The sequence below is a fragment of the Tasmannia lanceolata genome, unplaced genomic scaffold (genome assembly GCF_043159265.1).
Source record: "Tasmannia lanceolata isolate RefF3 unplaced genomic scaffold, GAP_Taslan_0.1 ptg000029l, whole genome shotgun sequence".
Lineage (NCBI taxonomy): Eukaryota > Viridiplantae > Streptophyta > Magnoliopsida > Canellales > Winteraceae > Tasmannia > Tasmannia lanceolata.
The window spans coordinates 4,661,163-4,673,049 of record NW_027518706.1 but is presented as its reverse complement, the minus strand read 5'-3'; the positions used below and the strand labels follow the sequence as shown (position 1 = coordinate 4,673,049).

Here is an 11,887-nt window from a genome sequence, read left to right as displayed (position 1 = left end):
AATTACGTAACTTTCTTTTTGGAACATGTATAATAAACAACTACATATAAGCAACGGCTCAAGTCAACTACAAAAAAATAGACAGCAACATACAAACCCAAGATCATGGTGGGTTTTTATTTTAAGGGACAGATATGAAAGAACCGGTAAGATCGAAAGAAACAAAAACAATAAGAAGAAAATTAAAATTTTAGCATATAACTTACCTCCCTGTCGAATAAACGGCTGAGCGAAAGTGAAGGGAGTCTAGGTTTTTTAGTTATTAGAATACAAAGGTAGGGATAGACGGGAGTCACATGTTTCTCCCTGTTCCCGATTGAACCGGTCCAGATCTCATCCTATTTGTGAGGTGCAATATTCTACAAATCAAAAGACCAAATCAGTTACATAAGTATATTGGAAATTTTGAAAGGTAATGCAAGAGACAGTGAGAATTAAAATATAGTAATGACCACAGCAAAATCAGCGAGAAAGCCCATATGCAAGAGACAGTGAAGATTAGAAAACAAGAGACAATGAAAGAAGACAAATGCTATGTACTTCCAAATGCTACGGCTCACCAGACAAAACAAATTAGTAGATTCATAGAGGAGAATAAATCTTGCGCTTTTGTGTTTATATAGCAGGCCTAAATAGCATAGCATGTGTAGAAGGTAAGCCTACCATGTGTAACGTTTGGGTTTGGAAAGCGTGGAAAATAAAGCTTCATAAGAGGAAACGAATTGTTTGTTGGGGCAGTTTTCGAATAAAGGAGATTTAATTGCTTTCTATTATTAAAACTAAATATAATTAAATCTCTCTCTCCACTTTCTCTTTGAAACGTTAATAATAAAGAGGGAGAGAAATTATATGAGATTTAATTGCTTTCTAGTATTTATCAATTACTATTTTATAGGGAGCATTCGATTTAGGAGAGAATGAGATGCGTTGCCCAAGACTCCCTAATTGGGCTTTAATTGGGATTTTAAAACCTTTGGATAGAGAGGGGCTGACACGTGGCACCACCACGGCTTATATATATATATATATATATATATATATATATATATATATATAGGATAAAGGCCTTATAGTCCTTTATTTGTCAAAAAGTACCATACGGCCCACACCATATATAGGATGATCCAAACCGTCCATTAGAGGGGCCACAACCTAAATAAGTTGCTCCCCAAAAATCATTTCCATAGGTTGATCTTAACCCTCCGATCTATAGAGGGACTGCACGTTAGAGGGTTGATCCTAACCCTCTATAGATCGGATGGTTATGATCAACCTATGGAAATGATTTTGTGCCCCATCTTATGGACGGTTTGGATCATCCTACACTGTGGGCCGTACGGTACTTTTTGAAAAATAAGGACTATAAGGCTATTCATCATATAAAAACTCGAAAATGATATATTCGTACTCCCTTTTCTGATACATTGGCCCCCTATTCTCATCACTTCCCTTTCTTTTTCTTTCTTTTTTTTGATAGGTAAGCTGGGGTTAGGCAAGACCCCTACCAGATCATTAAAAAGATAGAATCATAACAAGGGGGGCCAAGAGGCCAGAACAAAAGGGCCGACAGGCCGGGCTTCAGCCCTTACAATCTAAGATACAATGATCCATTCATGTCTTCAATTACAACTGAGAGGAGGCTTTGAGTAGCCAAAAAAACAATGGAAGGAAAGCCTTTATGTGGGTAATTCCTTTTTGACAGTTGATCCGCAGGGCAGTTTCCTTGTCTCCAATAATGGGATATTCGCCAACTCAGATGTTCCAGATAGCTTCTGATTTGTCTAAGGGTTTGTTTTTGCTTCCAAGGGACAAGTACATTTCCAAGGATGATATCCACTTCCCTTTCTTTTGCCGCAATATATATGGCGCGGATTCACCGTATAAATCTCGGCAAAGATTGCCCGGAGGAAAGAGAGACGGTGCGTACTACGCATTCCGCGCATACTTGGGTCTTGGTTGATTTTTTTTTTTGGGTGTTGGTTGAGTTCTTTTTTAGTGTTTGATTATATGTAGGATCAATTCTTTTCAGTTTTCTTGGGTTTGTTACAATCTTTAGGGTTTTAGTTTGGACTAGAGGAATCAATTTCCTTTTCATGTCTTCACTTAGACGGATGGTGTGATTTTTTTTTCCTATTTGTTTAGGGTTTTGGTTGGCTTTTTATCTATTTATTACGGTTTTTTTCCTATTTGTGGGTTAATCAGTTGGTTTAAAATGCCATGGATGCACTGGAAGAATTGTTTTGGAGTTACACGGAACCGGATTTGGAGGAGGATTCGTTTGAAAATGCGCAGGATAGGGATTCGAGGTATTCAGGAAGGATGGAAAGTGGCAGAGGTCTTGGAAGTCGTGAACGGGAAAGGAATTGGAGGAGCAGATGGGATGAATCCGAATCTGTCAGAAAGGCCGATGATGGTGGTTATTTGGATCATAAGCATGCGTCTTCTAGAGATAGAAATGTTGATGCAAGAATTGAATCACAAAAGAGTAAAAGGAGGGCTTTAGATTCAAATATTGATAAGGGTGCTAGATCAAGCAAGAAGGAAGAGAGAAGGGTTGATGGAGAGAGGAGTAAAAGTAGAGGCATGTCAGAGGCTCAAGAAGAAAGATCAGAAGGTGTTAGAGACAATAAGCAGAGGAGTGTCAGAAATAAAATGGGATGTTGAGTCTAGTGCCCATAGGCTGAGCTCCAGAGCCCATGGAGAGAAAACTGAGAAATATAGACAGCAACGAGACCTTGCACATAGTGGCCGTGATGATGTGGAAAGTCGAGAGAGGTCTGTTAATACAGATAGAAGTGGTAGGGAAGTGAGGCACACTAAAAGGTCACGAAGCCCCGAGAAAATTGAGAGACATCATCAAGAGTCTGATGAAATTGATTGAGGTTGCTAGTGGATTGCTGAAGTGCCTCAGGAAATTTACTAACATTACAGGGCTGGAAGCCAACAAGGATAAATGTGAAATCTTCTTTTCGAATTCCTCCTCTCACATCAGAAACTCCATTCTTGACAGATTTGTATTCAAGGAAGGTTCCCTACCTATTCGGTACCACAGGTTGCCACTGTTCTCCTCTAGGCTCTCTAATTTGGACTGTCAACCTCTGGTGGCTAAGGTTAGGAAGAAAATTCAGAGTTGGTCCGCAAAGACATTATCTATGGCTGGTAGAGTGGAGCTTGTTAAATCAACCTTGATGGCTTACCAAGTGTTTTGGTCTTCCTCCTTCAACATCCCTGCAAGCACCCTTGATTTGATTGCTCAATGTCTTAGAAACTATGTATGGGGGGGAAATGAGGATAGGAAAACTATCCATACCGTGGCTTAGGATCATGTATGTAGGCCTAAATCCGAAGACGGGCTGGGTCTGAGAAATATCAGAGATGTTAATCAGGCCCTGCAAATAAATTTTTTTTGGAATCTGATCAAAAGGCAAAATTCTCTTTGGGCCCGATGGTTCTACAAGAAGATTCGTAAAGATAGAAATATTCGGACCACTAGAATGCCATCTAGACCCTCATGGTCCGTTCGGAGTATTTTTAAAGCCAGGGAGTTTGCTGCAAATCACATGTGTTATGTCATTGGTGAAGAAGCTGAGATAGATCTATGGTCTCAGCCTTGGCACCTTGATGGTAGGCTGGAGCGGAACTTCTAGAAGCAATCTACTGATCTCTTGCTTGCTGATCTTAAAATCCTCTCCCAAATTCATTTCCAGGGCCAATGGAATCCTATTATCTTAAAAGATTCGCTTCGGGAGGAAAGAAAATTCCTAAACAATGGCATTTTTTCAAACTCAAGGCGAAATGATGCTATTTGGAAGCCTAATGCTGATGGTAATTTCACGCTGAGGAGTGCTTGGGATATTATTCATCATCAATCTACTGTCTTTTCGTGGACTAAATCCATCTGGTTCAAAGAGAACATCCCAAGGCACTCTATTGTTGCTTGGAAAGCAATTTAGGGTAGATTACTCACCAGGGACAGAACTTTCCTTGTTTCAATTGTTCATGACAAGTCCTGCCTCCTCTGCTTGCATGCTGTTGAATCTACTGATCATTTATTCTTCCGGTGTGGATATTCTGCTTGGGTTTGGCATTTTATTTTGTGGAGAGCTGGGTGGAGGGGAAGGCCTCTTCGTAGTCTAGTGCTTGAGGAAGAGTGGCTTAGACTGCATTTTGGAGGCAAAGGTCAATTAGCCCAAGCTATGAGAATCAGCTTCCAAGCCACTATCTATCACATTTGGAGAGAGAGAAATCTCAGGATCTTTGAAAACAAGAAGCATCATAAGACCTTCATTCTTAGAAATATTCTAGAGGAAGTCAGATTCAAAATTAATAGTTCTACACACTGCCATGACCTCCTCTCTGAAGGGAATATTCGTGCTGCTGCAACCTTTGGGTACAAATTCTCCCCCCGGGTTATCAATGAGAAATCCTGCTCCTGGTCTAAACCTCACGCAGGCCAGTTTAAGATTAATTCAGATGCTTCATTGGAAGAAAATGGTGCCGCAATTGGGGGACTAATCAGAAGCGATGATGGCTGGCTTCTATCCATGTTCTCTACTGAGGTTTCCTTAGCAGAGATTTTCGGGCTTGAATTACAGGCCATCGAGAAGGGGGTTTTTGTCTGGCTCTTGAAATTGACATTTCGAATATTTGGATCGAATCAGACTCTCTCTTCGTTGTGGAAGTAATACAAGGCAAATCAACCATCCCTTGGAAAAGTATTACCACTGTAAGTAATATCAAATCCTTGCTGGCCGAGCTCTCTAGATGGAAAATTTCCCATATACGGAGGGAAGGAAATGCAGCAACTGATTACCTATCCAAGACCCATTGCCCTATTAAAGGCTTTGATATTGTTCCATTCCTTGTGTCGCCCGAGTTGCTGGACTTGATCGCAGCAGATGAAAAGGGTCAAGTCTATCCTAGATTGGCCTGATCTCGTTGGCCCCTGAAGAATCCTGCTATCTTGATTCGTTTTGAATCTGTTTTGGGGGGATTTGCCTGCTCTTGCCCCTGGTGGTTGGGGTTCTGTTTTCATATTATTCTTTATTATTGATTTGTAATTTGTTTTCCTTTTTGTGGCTCTTGGGGCCTGGATATTGCATTCTCCTTTGTTTTTATTTATTTCTGGTGGGGGTCTTGCCTAACCCCAGCTTTCTCGTCAAAAAAAATAAAATAAAATAAATAAATAAATAAATAATTGATCGAGGTTCCTCTCAATCTGACAATGAAAGAAGCATTAGCCACAAACAGAGGCAACGTGAAAAAGAAGCTTACGGAAATGATAGATCCAAAGGCAGAGATAAGGATTGGGGAGGTTCTAAAGATAGTTGGAGGAAAAGGCAGCAGAGCTGGAATGATAAAGAGGCAAAAGATGGGGATGGTGATTTTGACTATAAAACGGAATGGGACTCACAGAGGCGTGAACATGATAGAATGGAACGGGATAGAATGGATAATGAGAAGCTTCATGATACACCTGCGTATAGAAAAGATAGAACCAGGACTGAAGGCGTGAAAAATTCAAGTGTTGGAACTACAAATGAGTATTCTGATGTGATAGAGATCAGGCCCAAGTCTCTCGATTATGGGAGCGAGGAGTCTGGATACATGTCTTCTAGGCATACTACTAGTGCAGGCCAGACTTCTATTAGGGGTTCACAGTCTCCATTTGGAAATAACCAGGGACTGGGGTCTTTCAATAGGGGCATTCCTCAAGGAAGAATAGGAGGCTGGAGAGGACAAAGAGGAAGCGTTCAGGGGAGGGACAGGCAATGTGTTGTAATCCCAGTGCCTATTGTGGGACCTTCCTTTGGTCACTTGGGCTTGCTACCTGGACCCATGCAGCCCATTGGGCCGAACATGTCCGCAGCTCCAGGTCCACCAATTGTACCGGTTTTCACTCCTCCATCTCCAGGGCCCATTGTTTGGCCTGAACCTCGAGGTTCTGATATGAATATGTTAGCTGCCCCACCTGGACTTTCTCCCATACCACCACCTCGATTGTCAGGACCGCGATTCCTTCCTAATATGGGGACTGGCCGGCCCAAACCATGCAATGTATTTTAATCAACTTGGCCCTGGAAGAGGAGTATCTCCTAGTGTAACTGGTCCTGGATTTAATATTATAATGGGACCAATCGGACGTGGAGTACCTCATGATAATGCTCCAATGGGTTGGGGTCCACCTAGGACTAGTGCTCCCCCTGGTAGAGGTCCTTCAAGGGGAGAGCAAAATGACTGCTCCCAAAATTTTGTGGATACTGGTATGCGACCACAGAATTTCATCAGGGAGCTAGAACTCACCAGTGCTGTGGAGGTACCTCATGATAATGCTCCAATGGGTTGGGGTCCACCTAGGATTAGTGCTCCCCCTGGTAAAGCTCCTTCAAGGGGAGAGCAAAATGACTACTCCCAAAATTTTGTGGATACTGGTATGCGACCACAATTTCATCAGGGAGCTAGAACTCACCAGTGTTGTGGAGGATTACCCAAAGCTGAGGGAACTTATTCAGAGGAAAGATGAAATTGTGGCCAAATCTGCATCCCCACCCATGTATTACAAGTGCGACCTGCGCGAGCATGTGTTGTCCCCGGAATTTTTTGGCACCAAGTTCAATGTCATTCTTGTCGATCCCCATGGGAGGAATATGTCCATCGGGCTCCTGGTGTTACTGACCATATGGAGTACTGGACACCAAAAGAAATACAAAATCTAAAAATTGAGGTACATCATTTACTTGTCCTAAGTTTATTCGCTTCAGTGTTGGCGATGGTGTGGATGTCTTTATTTTCTCTCAAATCTATTTACATAATTACATATGCAACATTTGCTGTCCATTCATATTATTTTATAACCTTGTGCCTTTTCTCTGAAGTCTTAATTCTGCTCTTACCATGTTTTCAGGCAATTGCTGACACTCCTTCATTTATCGTCCTTTGGGTTGGTGATGGTGTGGGTCTTGAGTAGGGACGCCTGTGCCTAAAGAAGGTATGTTAGTTGCGCTTAACAGAAATTACTATTTCACTTACATCGGAATTGAGTATTGATCTAGATTACCACAGCTAAGAGAGGACCCTAAAGAAAATCTCTGATAGCATTAACATGATAACATCTCTTAACTTCATTGCATTGCTTTGGACTTTATTTATTTGTTTTGGAAAATGGATGCTTGGAGTTTGGACTTTATGCTCACACATAATACAGACCAAAAAAAAAAAAAAAATTCACTGCATTGCCCCCTGCTGGAATGCAGTAATGTTTTCAACTGTAATATATCCTTTCATTGCCTCTAATGTGCTTCTTTTTTGTTTGTATGGTATTTTTTTCTCTTAATTTAGTGGGGATTTCGGAGATGTGAGGATATATGTTGGGTGAAGACAAACAGGTTGAATGCGACTCCAGGACCGCAGCATGATTCACACACTTTGTTTCAGCCCTCTAAGGTTGGTTATAATTGCCTTAATATTTTCTGCTTGGTGCATATAATCTTCATTTTTTTATGGATAAATATCTTGTTATAATTTGTGGCCTCATTTTGTGGACTAGGAACACTGCTTGATGGGCATAAAAAGAACTGTTCGCCGTAGCACTGATAGTCATGTTATCCATGCCAACATTGACCCAGACATAATTATTGGTGAAGAACCTCCTGATGGTTAGTATTCATGATTCCAAATTTGCCACCTAAAAATGTTTTCTGGCCTTCAAATCCAGAATCTGCACACATTTCTTAAGTGGTTTATATTTCTTATGCCATTGTCTGCACTCTGCACAATCACGGAATAAGGTTTGCTCCCATTCATAGGGATTAGGTCCATATCCCATCAAAATTTGAATAATCGAAACAATATGGACTTTTTCGAAGATTGGATGCAGTTACCAATTCACCTATGATTTAGCCAGCACTTTGAATTTATTACCGGCACATGTGTCGTGTCGTGTCGTGTCCGATGCAACAAGCGTGTCCACACATGTCAACACTCCTTTAGACACCTTTATATGTAATGCTAGAAGTGTTAGACTTCATACGGGCTTGTGAACACGATTTTGTACCGTGTTGTAGACACCCCATTTTGACCGAACCCTTTTACCCAAAACCGAATAAATTCCTGAAACTGATTCCCGAAGTGTTTAAAACCGATTCTCGAAGTGCCCTGAAAACCAAGTTTGAAATTCCTGAAAAATCGAGGTCCAATTGTAAAAAGAACCTGAAAAATCCGGAAATTATCCATTCGCAGAACATTTTGAAGTCTCTGCAGAACCCAAGTGATCCCCAGAATCAAATAAATGTCCCGAGACCGGATGCAATCCCGAAACCCGAATCCTAAGAAATTTAACCCGAGTTGCACCCCAACCCTTTATTATCTCAAAACCAATCAAAAAGGGTGTGAAATATCAGGACAAGGTGTACCCATATCAATCTAAAAAGGAAGAGGGGGTGAGCATATATACGCTCAGTTTTAGGAGTCTTTTGCTAAGCAGGATCATCCCTTTGGCGTTGGAAAATGAGACGAATGCACACTATCAAGGGCTGTCCAGGGAACAAGGAGGGGGCTATATCTGCAGATCGAGGGGGTGTTTATTTCACCCTAAAAAAAAGAGCAGGCAAATGGGCTGATCGCATCCCTTAAGAGGAAAAGAACCAAGGGTGAGGATCAATCCAATGAAAAACCCTAACCGCATCTTATAAAAAAAGAAGAAGAGAAAATCGATCAGGAGGAAGAGGGAGCCTCATTTTTTTTGGTAGAAAAAGAGAGAGAGAGGAGAGCTCGAGAGCAGAAAAGGGAGGATTTAGGGTTTTCCATTTAGAGAGGAGGAGAAACAGAGAGAGAGAGAGAGAGAGAGAGAGAGAGAGAGAGAGAGGAAGAAGGATTTCGGCCTCCTTCTCCGGCGATTCTGCCGGAGATCCGACTAGCCAGCCACCTCCTATCTCCACCACCGAAAACCATCCTCATCTTCCACCTCCATCTTCATCTTCTTTTCCATTGAAACCCACTTCAAAACCCACCAAACCCACTTCGAGCCCCGACCCAAAACCCATTCCATTCTCTCCGGCCACAACCCACCGGAATCCGATCGAACCCCATCTTCCCCCACCACCATCGACCACCTCCTCTGCAAATCACCCACACCATTTCTAACCCCAAAACCCATCTTCCCTTTATTCCTATCACAAAACCCATTTTTATTCTCATCTTTCCCTGTTTTCCAGCTAGGAATCCCACTCTGAATCGCCTCCATTTCCCACCGGCCACCCTTCTTCTACCACCGCATCCATCCTTGCCTCCAAATTCCGGCCATCCCCACAGCCACCATCAATTATCCCCCAAACCCACTTCATCTTTTTCTCACACCCATCTGCAGAGAGAGAAACAGAGAGAGAAATAGAGAGAGAAAGAGGCCTCGGCAAGTTTTCTTTTCCGGCATCGACTCCGGCCGGACCCATATTTCCACAACCGAACCCACCTTCACCCTCTTCTTCTCATCTTCCATCTCCACCTCCAAGCCATCCACCTCTGGAATTTCGCTCGAGCCCTCCTCCATAGAAACCCATTTCATTTTCTTGACCAAAATCCATTTTCAAATCACCACCACTCCTTCGTCTTCTCCGGCTAGCTCGTCGGAGCTCCGGCCATTAACCCCTTTCCTCCATCTTCGCCCACTGCCACTCTCCAAAACCCATTCCCAATATTTCCGACCCCCATTTGTAAGCGCCGCAGATTTTGGGCAATATCTCGTGGCATTTTCGCGGATCTCGGGACGTGCAGAAGCGACCCCGCTCGGCTCTTGATCCCTGCAATCAGGTAATCTTATCACCCTCTCTGCAGATCATGTTTGAAAAAGAATTTTATTCACCATTAAGGCCTGTTTGGATGCCGAGAAAATCTTGATTTGGACCTCTCACATCCGTTGCCCATTGGCATGGTGATCTGGATCCAGATCAGATCTCTTAATTTAGATCTCTCATATTTGCAATCCATTTGGCTTTGTGATTTGGATCTGGATCAGATCTTTGATCTTGATTTCTTTGCAACTTTTTTTTTGCCCTTTGATGTGAATCTGAATCAAATTCTTTGATTTGAATTTATCATATATGCGGCCTATATTTTTACACTATGATTTGGATGTTGATTTGATCTTTGAATGCAAGATGAAAATATAAGATTCTGCGGTGAATGGATTGTGAAGTGATGTATGCATAATTGATGTAGGAAATCAGATGATACTTGTATCATCTGATTTCACAAGAGACCCCGTGTCGGGGGTTTGATTGTATACACTATTTGATCTCATTTCCCTACCTCATGTTTTCATCTCAGGTAATTTCATTTGAGTTATTTCCTTGTCATTTTCATGGTCTGAATGTTTAACTCTCTACTTAGATTGGTTTTAAATTTACTGCTCAGATGGTTCTTGTGCATAATAATTGATGTTCATTTCGTTCCAGCTGAGATTTGATACTTTGCCCCATGCCGTGGTTGTAAAAGCATTGCAGGGCCTTGAATTTACCAGTCTATTCATAGGTTGCGTGAGTTACTGTGTTTGATGTGATACTCATATAGTTCCTAGTCGATTTGTATTTCAACTCCAAAGGGTATCCGAGTTCATATCACTAGTAGGTGTTCAATGAAATATCAAGGTCTGATGGTGTTCATATCGTTGCTCGTCATATGGCTGAATTTATGGGTTCCATGTCAGTAGTTTGCTATGAACTACATGCATTTTTATTTGATAAGTTGTATGTGGAAATCAATTTTGGGATAAGGTTTAGCTGCTATGCCTTTGAAAATCTCGGGGTTATCTTACACTCTTCAAATTAATTTTATGAGGTCTTGATTATTGGAGATTTGAGTTTGAGGGCGCTACACTGTTTCTGCTATCTCGTGTCTTTATATTCTTTGGTCATGATTTGTCCCGCTAGGCAGCTCTCCTCTGAGGACAAGCCTCGTTGCTTAGAACCTCCCCTACGTGTACCCCTACTAGTTGAAGACCAACTCGGTCTATTAGTTGCCCTGCCTATTCATTCCAGGGGCAACGATGGAACGTTTATTGAGCCAACCTCTTCCCTTCCTGCCTTAGAGTTCTCGCAGGTTAAGGGATTTCCTTCTCTCAGAGTGTCTAACTAGTTAGGACCCTTCCTTAGTGGCTGATTGTTCCGTAGTTCTTCCTATAGGGTTCTTGTCTGTCCCTTTTGCTTAGAAGTCTTCCCTTAGGGATTAGAAGGTTTTTCATCTCTCGTCTATTTAGGGTTTTCCCTCGCTGGCTAAGCCTCTTCAGCTTTTGGTCATCTCTTTGAGATCTTTTGTCTCGTATCGGAATTTTAGTTCTCGTTCATCCTCTTTCCCCTTAGCTTTAGGGATCCCGTTTCCCTCTATATTACTCTACCGCGATATGGTGGGTAAGGAGGCTCTTCTATCGGATCCCCTTTAGCTGAAAGGGTGTTAACGCATTTCTAATCATCAAAATATAAGAGCATATAAAAAGCATTTGAAAACATCAAAAACCTTTAAAAAAAAATCTAAAGTGTTGAGTGTTTCTTTTAGAAGCGTAGTTTGAGAGTTCGTTTCGAACTACGTTGACTTGATCCTCTTTCACGAGGTACGTAGTGCAGCTTGGGATTCTTATCCCAGGTCCAGCCAAATTTTGTAAATAAATCATTTAACCCTTTTAAAAAAAAAAAAACAAAAATCTTCCAAAACATTGTTTTTTCGAAAAAATCTTCCTCTAGAGTTAGGACTTTGTCTTAGATAGAGAGTATTAGAGTAAGGTTTTTGTCTTTGATTTGTTGTCTGTTTGTTGTGTGTTTGTTTTAGAGTTAGGGTTTTGTCCTAGAGTTATAGGAGCGCCTCCGTCCGGTCAGTTGGCGATCCACATCGCCGACTGATG

At 41.8% G+C, this 11,887-nt stretch overlaps 1 pseudogene; it reads left to right on the top strand.

The window, feature by feature from the left end:
• Positions 1-2,161: 2,161 nt before the first annotated feature.
• LOC143859467 (N6-adenosine-methyltransferase non-catalytic subunit MTB-like) lies at positions 2,162-7,660 on the top strand (annotated as a pseudogene).
• The last annotated feature ends 4,227 nt before the right edge of the window (positions 7,661-11,887 follow it).